Source organism: Artemia franciscana, chromosome 19 (genome assembly GCF_032884065.1).
Source record: "Artemia franciscana chromosome 19, ASM3288406v1, whole genome shotgun sequence".
Taxonomy (NCBI): Eukaryota; Metazoa; Arthropoda; class Branchiopoda; order Anostraca; family Artemiidae; genus Artemia; species Artemia franciscana.
The window spans coordinates 20,941,711-20,954,634 of record NC_088881.1 but is presented as its reverse complement, the minus strand read 5'-3'; the positions used below and the strand labels follow the sequence as shown (position 1 = coordinate 20,954,634).

Below are 12,924 nucleotides of genomic sequence, written 5' to 3'. Positions count from 1 at the left end.
CGGCAACCTTTTTTCGGCTTCACCGAAAGAAGCGTTGCAAATGAAGCGTTCGGCTTCGCCGAATAAAGTGTTGCAAGAGAAACACTTTGGTTTTGTTTCTTTGCTATCGGTTAAACGCTGAAGTTGTCAGCCTATCGAAGCTTTTTAAACGTTATGTTCAAAGAAGAACGCGATCAGTAGTCACATGATCAAAGGCTATTCCTCAGCGTTGAAAGAACAACAAAAACAAAGGAATATCGAAAGAAGGGACTAAATTGACTTTGCAACTATTTGAACTTTATCGTTTTCAACCGTAGACATCGTGACGGATCAAGACTTGGGACTATATTTTATATAATCTAGTTATAAAGCTATCCGTAACTTTTCAGGATCAAAATATCATAGATGACACTCTATTAATTATTACTAAATTGTGTCGTTGTTTTACGTTATCGTTTGTACCCGTTGCGTAGACACTTTATTCTAGGTTACAGTGAGTATGGATAGGCTACACCAACTAGCAAAAGTTACAAACCCCTCTTCTCTAAAGATGATTGTAGCCTAACAGACGATTATTATTTACAAGTCCCCTACATATCTTACCACTGGAACCAAGTTGGTCTTATCATCAAATATACTGGAGACAAATAATAGGTACACCGAATAGCATTGTTTACAAACCCCTCTCTGCCGAAGATGATTATGAGCTAACAACTGACCTTTCCTTACAAGTGCCCTACATGTCTCACAATTGGTATTGGCTTATTTTTCAACCCCTTGAAACTTTGTCAACCCCTTGAAACTTTCAAAATAGTATATCTCATGAAAAAATTTTTGTATCAAAAAATGGATGACATATACTTTGATCAGCTCATCACGAGCTATCAATTGCCGTCGTAAAAAACTTCTATCTGTCTTAGTTCAAAAGTTGATTTTTTTGCCGTAGGCCAATTTCCTAACGTCACCACTTAAAAAGAACCAAAGGATAAGCTCCAATTTCTTTAGCAATGACAGAACTTTTAAAGTTTAAGAGGTGCATCTGATAATATTTATCTACCTCAATCCCAAGTCCGAAAAAACAACTGAAAAACCCGAAAATTACGGCAGCACTTTCGGACCCGTGGGAAAATGCCGCTTTTTTGCTTCTGTGAATTTTTCTATTTATCACTCAAAGAAGATATATTGGCTATGGGAACGGGTAACTGCCGTATATATTTAACACTCATATATTTTATTCCATCTTCAATTTGAAAGTGGTGCCTGTCTGCTTGCCTGCTGGAACGGAGCTTTCCACTCGAACTCAGAAACATGGTTTGATGAAACGAAAGTTTGGCTGCACAACTTCAGATACTCCTCTTTGACATAGGCTACATAACTCCACTTCACTTTGCACACCATAGGCTCTGGCTCGTTTGCTCCGACAAGCAAAAACCATCCTTTTTGGCCCCAGGCAAGAGTTCTGCGGAGCTTTCCAAAATGTAATGCCATATTCATCAATCCGGCCTGAGGTCCACACTTTCCGTCAAAACCGCATAGGTTAGACCCTTACTAGTTTCCAGGAATAAGTTGACATCGGCGGCATAGAAAAAAAAGGGAAAAAACCAAAATGTTGCTCTCGCAACACAATTTCAGAAATTATGTGACTCAAACTCAAAGCGAGTAAAATTTGACATGAGCAGGGCTGATAATTCCCCATATATTCACATGACAAGAACATAATTTGCGCTTTAGTAAAAAAAAATATTAAATAAATAAATGACCGCGAATTGTCAGTTTAATTGACATATACCGATATTTAGTACTTAAAGTTTTGTAAATTTTACTTTGAATAAGAATCCTGGAACTTTTAATTTTGAATTGAATTTACTCCTTTAAAAGTTTCAATAATATTTCTATTCATTATAGAGCGGTGCATCCTTTTATATTTCTTATGTACCCTTTTGAAAACTTCCGTGTATACAGTTTTTTTCTTTAATTGAAACTCCTAAATGTTCCCTAAAAGTTTCGTGATAATACTTTTAGCGTAAATAGTTACATTATCTGTAGTGGTAGTATTAAAAGTATACATATTGTGCCTTCTAGGTAGTTCAAAATTCCCCACAACTTACCCTTAAAGATCTAAATTAATACTACAATTTATTCTTTAGATATTGTTTTGTCAGATTTTTGAAAGTTCACATGGCTCAAAATTTATTTTTGTTTTTCTTTTATTTAGTTCAACATCCGCCTAAATGCTCTTTAAAAGCTTCACCTTAATACCCTTAGCTTGCGCAGTAGCAACAGTTGTAGCAGCATTAGTAGAAGTATGCGCAATAGCACCTATGGTTTATTCAACATCTCCTTCTACACACATTGAAAGTTTTGGCTGAATCTTAACCATTCCTGTAGCATTTCTGATGTGTCTGCCTGACATTCTTTGGGAGCATTATGTGTTTCGATTTAGTTTCATAGAGTATCTACATATCCCAAATTTTTCGCCTAATATCCTTAGTTTTAATAGCAGTAGCAGTAGTAGCTGTAGAATTATTTGTAGTAGCCGAAGCGTTTGTGGTAGTAGTAGTAATAGATGTAATAATAATAGTAACAGTAGTAATGGTATGAATAGAAGCAGCAGTACTAGGATGCAAATATTTTCTTTTGGTTAGTTCAACATTCCTCACAGTAAGCCCTGTTGGTTTCAATTTCACAGACCAAATTGCATCCCCTTATACACAGTGCGTGTTCTGATTCATTTCATTTTTTCCCCTAAAAACTTCTTGAAAATTGTGTTTTTTTGCAATTTTAGTCACAGCTGTACCCTGAACGCTCTTCTAGGTGCTAAAAGAGTTGTTACCAAATACTGGAAGTCCCCAATGAGCATGGTGACACACTTTAACTGGAAAAGTGCCGGAAGAGGATACAAGAAATCTGCTGCAGCAAATGACTTTACAGTTTTTGACTTGGATGATTACCTTTAGTGCCATATAAGCTCTTAATTGAGGTTTATGTCCTCCCGTCAGTCTTTCTGCGTTTTAGCTTAGCTGCAGCTCTTGTTTCTCATTTTGTTGTTTTTTTCAAGTGGAATAAGTCAATCTTCTTCCAATGAACTTAATTGGTTGTGTTTCGTATGCTATACGTAAATTTGAGCTTATATTTGGAAATTTCAGTCCAGTTTTGAAAATAAAAAACTAAGGATGTTGATCGTTCGCTATTTAATAGAAATTCTGCTATTTGCAGGAATGACGCCAAAATGGTCTACGCAGGGAAAAAGAGATCTCCCAAATATCTTTGAAAGAATACATCGGATACTTTGTTCTTTTTATTTTAATTTACTTTTCCGGTCGGCCACGCGTTGCACGTAGCTCGAAATAAATTGCAAGGCGCAAAAAATAGACATGGCACAATGCTGGGATCAACGGCACAATTCTAGGGCGTTTGGTGATACTTTCTTTTTATCAAGTCGTTGGCAAAAATGCATATTTCTTCGGCTCTGTTTGAATTCGCAAAAATTTGAATGATGCTATTGTTATTGGAAGTGGCTTAAAAGTAAGTGATTATATTTAATTTAGAAACATCTTGGCAGCCTATAAGTTGAAAATTTGTCCTAAACCTAGGCTAGGCCTTTTTATGTGAGGTTTGAAATAGGGGCTAACATTAAGTTTTATTACCTTAAATCGCAGCTTGGAGCGATATAAGGATTATCCATCCTTGTGATGCTCCATGAGAAAAAAAAGAATTCGTTTGGTGTAGATTGTGGCTGTTAGATTAGACTCTTGTGGAGGACTCTGCAGCTTCCCAATTGTAAAGGAACTCCTGGCAGAGCCATTCCCTATCAAGGTGGGACTTGAACATGTCAATTGAAGTAGCAGAGACTGTTTCTTCAGAGAGCTGGTTCCACATATTGATGATTCTTTGGCTGAAGAAGTGGCTTCTATGTCTACTCGTGGAACGCTGCATGGAGAGCTTCAAAGAATGTCCTCTAGTACCAGAATGCAAGGGCTGTGCAAAGAGACCGGGAAGGGTATTTTTAGAGAGGATTATGAAGAACAATCTTTTTGATTAGACATAACTTTATTTTTTTGAAGGTAAGGCTTTTGATTCAATGGACTATGGTCCTAAATAAATGTTATAGACAATTAGATTTGGATAAACTTGCAGCCTTCAACATAATTTAGCAAAGTTAAAAGTGAATATAGGCTATTACTTGATGCCTTTTCTTAGCCTATGCTCTTTCATATTTCAATATTGTTTATTGTGGACATTCCATTTTGAGTCTTAATAACCTAGATCTCTGGAAGGTAAAACAGTCAATTGGAGCAAAAAATCTAAAAAAAATGTTACTATAAAAACTCTCTTGTGATAAAAAATTCTGATAAAATTCTAGTTAATTGACTTCTTGCTATCTCAGAAAGGGTTTAGGTTAGGAAAATGAAACTTTCAGGGATGGATCTACAGACTAAAGTATGTTTTGGGAAGGTGTTTTGAAGCAACTACCTCCACTCCTTCTCCCTCTAGAGCCTGACCTTTGATGACCTTTAAAATATGTGTGTTAAAAAAGTGAAATCTTGCAAAATAGATCTTCTGAGTAAAACAAAATTGTTTTCAGCTTCATAACTTTGCTCAATTCCATTTTATAAGGTTTTAAAGATATGCAAATACATTTCCCAAATTTTGAAAAGAAAACATTGATATGGCTCAAAAATCTAGGTAAAATTGGTGCTAATAGTATTGCTGGCTTTCATATAAAGTAAATATACCACTCAATGCCTTTTTATGCTCTTTACAAATATAATAATCACTTCTACTGCAAATTCAGATTTAAGTGTTTTTTGACCTCTTAAAGCACTTTTTGACCTTTTAAAAATGACCTATATATGGGGTCATTACAAATTTGTAATAGTTTAGAAACAAATTTGGGCTATATTTGCACATCAGGGGGGTGGGGGTAAAACATAGCATATACTAAATATGTAAACTAACCATTTGTTGTTTTTTTTTATGTGTTTGTGCACATAAAATTTTGATGAGAAGAGAGATCACCAGTGCAGCAGCACCAAAAAATGGTTAGTTTACATATTTAATATATTCTATGCTTTACCCCCACCCCCCTGATGTGTAAATATATAGCTCAAATTTGTTTCTAAACTATTACAGATTTGTAATGACAAAAGGTCAAAAAGTGCTTAAATCTGAATTTGTGGTAGAACCAATTATTATATTTGTAAAGAGCATAAAAAAGGCATCAAGTGGTATATTTACTTTATATGGAACCCAGTAATACTATTAGCACCAATTTTACCAAATTCTACTCAAATAACAGGGATTGCATTTCAGAACTAAAGGCAGAGAAAAAGCAACTAGTCATGTACGCAAACTAGGCATGTAGGCAAATTTCAGGGCCCTCTAGAGGGAGAAGGAGTGGATGCATGTATTTTGAAATACCTTCCTGGGACATACTTTAGCCTGTAGACCCATCCCTGAAAGTTTCATTTTCCTAACCTAAACCCTTTCCATGATAGCAAGAAGTCAATTAACTAGAATTTTACCATAATTCTTATTTGCAGCAGGTACACAAATAATAATTATTATTTTCCCAGGTATTATCAGTAGGCTAAGAGGTTGTTTTGATAACAAAGCTGTAAGAATTTTAAAACAAGCCTAAAACCCCTCAAAACAACTTCACAGCAAAATTAGGCCAAATTATACCCCGTTATCCTGTACCAGTCAGCGAAGATTGTGTGCTGATTGGTCAGTTGAGGCCCAAAATGATTGCTAGGGCTTGTTGCATCATTTTGTGTCAACTGATGATTTAAATGACTCAATACTGGCTGAAGAGACTGTTTCCTGTCCTAACAAGTTCCATAGAATCACCACCCAATTAGAAAAGAATTTGCTATGTAAGCTTGAGTTGGCATCCTTCTTAAAAAGTTTTTGATCATGTCCTCTTGTCCTTGAAGAGATATTTGGGATAAGTTATTTATGGTTGAGCTGCTTAAGTGCTATAATAATACTGTCTCTCTCTTGATGATAATTCAGTAAGGGTAATTTTAGTTGTACTCCTCTGAACTGATTCTAGAGTTTCTGGGTCAAATTTATTAATTTGGTTGGCAATGCCTATCCCAAACTCTATTTTTAGGTCAAATTAAAACTTTGTAGAGCTTGGAAACAACTGAGGGTGAACAGCTACTGAAAGTTCTCTGAAACATACCAAGATTCTGACTGGCCTTTTCTGCCATAGTCTGGGCATGCAAACTGAACTTTAGCTGTTCATCAACTAATAGACCCAGATCATATTCAGCCAGACTACTGACAATAGACTGCCTTGTTTTGTCCATTGACTCAATAGAGTAGCCTACTGGTTTGTTGATTTCTGGACATTGAAGTTCAGCTTTTAAGTCCCTGCTTACAAGATGCACCATTACCTTAAATTGCAGCTGGGAGCAATCTAAAGATTTCCTTCTTCTTGTAGGCTCCATGAAAAATTAAAGATAAGTTGAAGACTCATGGGCTTCCCAATCATATTTCCACTCCATTCAGCATCCACTCTTGATTTGAAAGTGTCAATACGAGTTGCAGAGACAGTATATTCTGACAGTCTATTCTAAAGGCTGGTGACTCTGTTTTAAAAGAACTAATTTCTCTGGTGGAGTCTGCATGACATCTTATGCAGTTTCTTTGAGTGACATCCGGTAGAAGAGGTGGCTAGAAACAAGAATAAATCAGAGACATTGTTTATAAAAATAAGTTTGAAGGCAGTTATGACATCCCTTTGTTTGGGCCTATATGTTAGGCTTGGTAGTTTGAGGCAACAAAGATGTTCACAATAGTGGACTGTTTGGAATTTGCTAATCAATTTTTTTGCTTATAGTTCTCTTTATTGTTCCTAGGGTCTGGTTAGCTGATGAAGCAGCAAGAGAATCAAAATTAAGTTTATCTTCAACCAAGACACCCATATCTCTATCCTGGTGAACAGCCTCAAGTGGTAGCTCATTGAGAGTATACCCAAAACATAAGTTATTTTTTCCAAAATGAAGGACATGGCATTTAGATTTATTGAGGTTCATTAATCATGCATTTGACCAATTATTAAGCTTATTTGCATTGTGTGCAGAAACATCTGCATCAATTTGGTTTCTGATACCACCAATAAGTTTGAAATCATCTGCATATAAAGTTAAATAATTGTGCACTACACTTGGTGCATCATTAATAAAATATTGAAGAGGATAGGGGCAAGGATAGTACATTGCACCACTCCACTCTTGACTAGCAATGGATTAAAATAAATTTGCATTTCATGAGATATGAATATTCTGACCTGTTGAGTCCTTTGAGCAAGAAATACCTTAATCAAGCCAACAACTTGGTTGTTTATTTCTGCAGCATGTAACTGGACAATCAGTCTCCTGTGGCAGACCCTATCAAAGGCCTTTTCTAGGTCAAAGAGTGCAATATGAACAGGACTTCCCTTGTCTATTAGATCTGTAACAAGATAGTAAGACTGCAGTAAATTTGTGTCAACAGATCTACCACTTCAGAAACTATATTGAGAATGGTGAAGGATGCCATTCTTTTCAAGATGTTTTAATAATAGCATCACTAACTATTCCTTCAATTACTTTGACAGCAGAAGAGGTAGGATAATACTGATTGGCCTGTAATTTGCAGCAGAATTTCTTTTTCCCTTTTTGGAAATAGGAGTTATATATGCTTTTTTCCTATTCACCAGAAGTTGTGCAGCTTTGATTGATTTTTGCAAGATTACAACTAATGGGGCAGCTTGGATATCTTTATCATCTTTGAGAAGCCAAAGATGAATATTGTCAAGATCCTTGAATTTATTTACATTAATTGAACCAGGTTTATTTATTTATTTATTTATTTTAAAACCCGTCAATCATACGAAATGAAAAAGACGGAGCACAAACATATAAATATAAGAAAATATATAAGAACATATCAGAGGAGACATAACTAGAAAGAGACTCAACTAATAAAAGGGCAAACAAAATAGCACTAAAATGAATAAAATGAAAACAGATCTATTGTAAAAGGATATTATACCAATCGTGATCTACTATTTTAATATTGTGTCTTTTGATTACATTTTCAACTGTAACATTAGGGTTGGTTATGTGATACTTTTTAATGAGGATTGAGTTTCTATACCAGGGAGGAAAACGTAGGAGGTATTTAGCAAAACGGAAGAAAAGCGCACGGATTCTAGAAAAGCGCACGGATGCCTTAGAGACGAGCCAATAGGGACTCCGAGGTAATTTATGTGGTCGGCAGTATTCACGAGATTTTCACCAAAAAGCAGTGAAGACACGTGTGGTGTTTTTTGCCAATTGAAGAGAACTATTTCGGTTTTCTCATTGTTAAAACTGAGGCCAAGTTTTAGATATTCGGTTTTAAGCGTTTTAAAAATGTCAGAAGCTTTTTGCAATGTTCTACTTAACTTCAAGACGTTGTCGGCGTAGCATACTAAGGAGGTGTCTATAGAGGAAAGAATGCATGAGGTTGGGCATTTATCTTGTGCTTGAAGAACATAATTATTGAACAAATGAGGGGAGGAGACAGCTCCCTGGCGGGCACCCTTCAAAACGGGGATCAATTTGTCATGAGGCTGGGGAGGCAATTTTTGTTGGGAGGAAGCTTTAGGCGAATGGACAGCCTCGAGTACATATCACGTAGGGATCGAACTATACAGGGATTCAGACCTCGTTGTGAAGCTTTTAATAACATTGCAGCGTGTATGAGTGAATCGAATGCACGGCTGATGTCATGACTAGCTAAGGCTATGCTCTCTCCAGAAAAATCCGCATCGAGTAGCACACTCACTACAGCCGTCGAGGCATCAGCACAACCAGTGCGGCGCTTAAATCCGATTTGACGTGGCGGGGTGTAGCATTTAGTTTCCAGTTCATTAATGAATAGAAGCTCGAATAGTTTACATAAAGATGTGGCGACTGTAATGGGGCGGAAAGACGAGCATTTGATTTCATTTTTCTCTTTCTTCGGAATGGGGATAAGATCCCCTGCGCAGAAAGATGAGGGAACAACACCTTGCGTGAAGATCATCTGCATAAGAAGCGAAAGATGCATAGCGAGAACCGAACCACCATGTTTAATATGGATAGCGCTAACACGGTCAATTCCGCAAGAAGACTTATTTTTCAACCGACGAATTGCTTGAATAACGGACTCTAAACTGACAACAAAATCACAGTGCGGAAGCTTATCAAGGAACTCATCCAATTCTCTCGTACATGTCTTCAAGCTGGGGGTTAGGAGCAGCAAATTCACTCGCATAATAAGAATACCAATCCTCGACGGGGATTTCAGACGGCGACAACAGAGGGGTAGGCTTTGCCAAAGATACAGACTTGAAAAGAAAATTTCGATCCTGTTTTGCACGGGCGGAATAGCTATCAACGAGATATTTGCGGTGGAGGGAGAGCGCCTTCGAGAATCTACGCTTTGTAGTAAGTCTGATGCTATTAATGGTACCAGATCTTGGGCGCCCACAATCTTTCCATACCAAAAACCAGAATTTGGCTCGATGACAAGCGGCCACCAGCAAATGATTTTCAGGCCATTTTTGCACCATCCCTTTACGAACTTTTACTCTAGGTACCGCTAACCTCTCAGCATGAAGGAGAGCGTGACAAATTTCAGTACAATAAATATTGAGACAAATTCGGACTTCTTCTTTAGAGAGATCTTTCAGTTTTTGGAGGAGATTAAAGGGAATACGGATTTTATTAAGAATTTCTTCTGTCGCCAGAGCAAATAGTTGCTTATCAGCCTTAAGCCAATCAAGACGAAATTTAGGCTGTTGAGTTTCCTGGCGAGTTTGGTGACCATTCGAAGAGACAATATGTACAGAAGACGAGACAGGAAGGTGGTCAGAAATTTGATAGTCCGTTACTACCCTAACATTTTGAACAGTTAAATTATGAGAAATGGCAACATGGTCTAGATTTGACATACTGGAGGAGCTGTGAATATATGTAAAATCCCTATCTTTTCCTACCACAGCAAGGTAATCACCAAACAGATTCTTAATCAAAGAGGTACGAGATGATTGTAAAGAAGAAATCTCAGAAAGGTTGCAGTTGAAATCTCCAATTACTACACAAGAAAAACCCTGGCGCTTAATTTTAGATATACATGAATTTAGTTTCTCACAAGAAAGGGCAAAAAGACGTTCTGAACGCTCATCTTTATAATCTGTTGGCAAATACACGTTAATGAATACACAACTTTCAATTCGTACTGCGAGAAAATTGTCAGACTTTTCGAATAGACTGGACAGAACACATGACCGAACAAACGTAGCTAGGCCTCCTGAAGGTCTTCCTCGGCTGCCACTCTGTTTAGCTGGGACTTTGTAGGCCTTCGTGGTATGATTCAGTTCTAGCAGGTTTTCACTTTGCACGGTAATAAAGTGCTCTTGAATGCACACCACATCATGTTCGACACTTAAATCACTAAGGATCGGGAGCTTCTCAATGAACGAGCCATTGATGTTCCATGAAATGAAGCTATAGCACTTGCTCATGATTTCTGTAGTTGCCTGTTTTTGGGACAACTAATACTGTAGCAGGTATGACCCGGCACTTTACACTCTACACAAAAAGAAAGTTTTGAGCAGGGAGCTACGCGCGTGGAAATGTGATCATGCGAGCCACATTTTGAACATGTTGATGGATTTTCACAGTTGGAAGCTAGATGGCCTATCCTGTGGCAGTTAAAACAACGGCGCGGAAGGAAGACAAATTCTTGGGCTTGTAATCGTTCGTAGCCAATTCTAACCGAGTTTTCAAGGAAAACTTCAAGATCACTCCGCGTCTGAAAATATACTTTATATGTTCTCGACTTTCCACACTGGGTTACCTTCGTACATTTTGGTATTAATTCTTCCAGCTTCGAGTGATCGATATCCTCCAGCACGCGCTTGACCACGCCGATATAAGCAGATTCTTTTAATGAGGCATTTAGACTTGGGCTTGATGTTTTCATAGTTTCAACTATTTTTGTGGCTGCTGTCTTAGTTCGAACGACAAGTTTCCACTCGTTTTTGGTGCACTTTAATTCCGTAACGTCTGTCACAGAGTTCTGGCACATGGAGTCCAAGAAAACCTTGCGTTCGTTTGGGCCTTTAAGGTCAGTTGGTGGGTTTTCACCATAACAGCGTATGACGGCTTTGAGGGGGGTGCACAATTTAAGGATTGCTGAGAGGGCTTAGGCAGGCTCATTTGAGGGTGGGTTAGCGTTGCTAGAGCACCGTCCAACTTCCTAGACATTTCGTTTATTTTAGAAATAGCTGTGGCGCTAACGGCATCGCCTATTGCGAGAACTTCACTGGGGCTGAATATCACGAATTTAGGAATGTTCACTTTTTGCTTCGCGGCGTTTACTAAGGTTTTCGACATTTCGAGAATATTGTCCTCATCTTTGGCATGGATTAATACTCTATTAGGCTCATTAAGTTCTGTATGGAGAATTCGTTTAGCTAGTATAATTGTCTCATGGTCGTAGTAGCCTACTGCTGATTTGATAATTGATTCCATTTAAATGCCATCGTTAAGCGCTCTGCTAATGAAGTTCAATACTGCATTTAATATCAGTTTCTCACCCATCTTACGAGTCCCAAAGAAAATCCAAAAGCATAGTTCGTTAAACCGGTTCTGACGTCAAAATCTTGATAGTTATTGTAGGTCAGAAATTCACTGTAGGTACTTATCAAGTTCAAAGTCCCAAGGTATTTGATATTTAAGTATTGATTTCAAATTCACGTAGTAAAAATGTCAATAGCAAATAAATCTAAACAATCGGATAAATAATGTCTCTAGGGAAATCACACAGGTTGAAGCCTTATAATAAATGTCTCTAGGGAAATCACACAGGTTGAAGCCTTACTCAATTGAAAGGTTAATATCCAAAAAGAGGTGTTTACTGAACGAACTCTGAATGAAGACTGGTGAGTTTCTTACTCACCATGCATTCAGTTACTTCAGTATAGTTACATAGTTGTAGTGATAAGGTAAGAAGAGAGTGCAGGGGATTGGACATCCGAACCATCAAGAAATACTGAGGAAAATTGTTTTTTCAAGACTTCAGGTTTACTTTCAGGTGTGGATATCACACATCCATCACCCCACAAATCTGAAACTGAGTGTCTGCCTAGTATTTTAGTTGATGTGTGCCTCTAAAAAAGTTTTGCATTTACTTTGATTTGTTGAGCCAGTTTATTTTCATAATTTGATTTGAATTTTTTAATGTTATTTGTTGCAAGATTTTTGGCTACCTGGTATCTTTCAAAGTTACAAGAGTTCCCACCTTTGCATTACTTTTTTCAATCTTTGCATTTTCTTTGGATTAGACTAATAAATCTAGGCTGTCTAATCACCCTGATGCTAGTATTTCTCAATTCAGCACCAAGTAATAAAGTTTTGAAGAAATGCCAAGAAGTCTCAAGATCATCATCTTTGGTAAAACTCCAGATAATACATGCTAAATCTCTACTTCTAGCTTTTTAATCAATAAAGGAGCAAAGTCTTTAAGTCGTTTGTTTGCTGTGAATATTAGTTGTATAGAGAATTGTAACATGTACGGGTTTTTCCAATGGGGGGGGGAGGGGGGCAGATGATCATTGCTTATCAATATCTCAGGAATAGAAAGAATAACTAGGTCAAGAAGGGATGGATTCTAGTCACTACGAATTCTCGTAGGCTCATTCACAGTTTGGTATAGATAATTGTTTGATAGACAAGACACAAAGGGAGAACCAGTAGTTTGTGATTTTGACAACCCATATCCATCAATCCATAAAATTTCTGTCAGGTTGAAATCTTCAACTATAATTGTCCCAAAAGATTGGACTTTTAAGATGCCCAGGACTGTGCCTTCAGGTACTCCACTTCCACAACATCAGAGAGAAATGATGGTCCATTATCCCCA

General features: G+C 37.4%; 1 protein-coding gene across 2 annotated transcripts in view; it reads left to right on the top strand.

Annotated features, from left to right (window-relative positions):
• Window positions 1-3,462: 3,462 nt before the first annotated feature.
• LOC136039396 (rab GDP dissociation inhibitor alpha-like) overlaps window positions 3,463-12,924 on the top strand; it is a 70,482-nt gene continuing 61,020 nt past the window's right edge. The window contains exon 1 of one of the 2 annotated variants that reach the window (XM_065723094.1): window positions 3,463-3,504. The gene's annotated coding sequence lies outside the window, so the exon portion shown is untranslated. Of the gene's footprint in view, window positions 3,505-3,629; window positions 4,044-12,924 lie in introns of those variants that run through there. The other variant, XM_065723095.1, reaches the window with a different exon arrangement.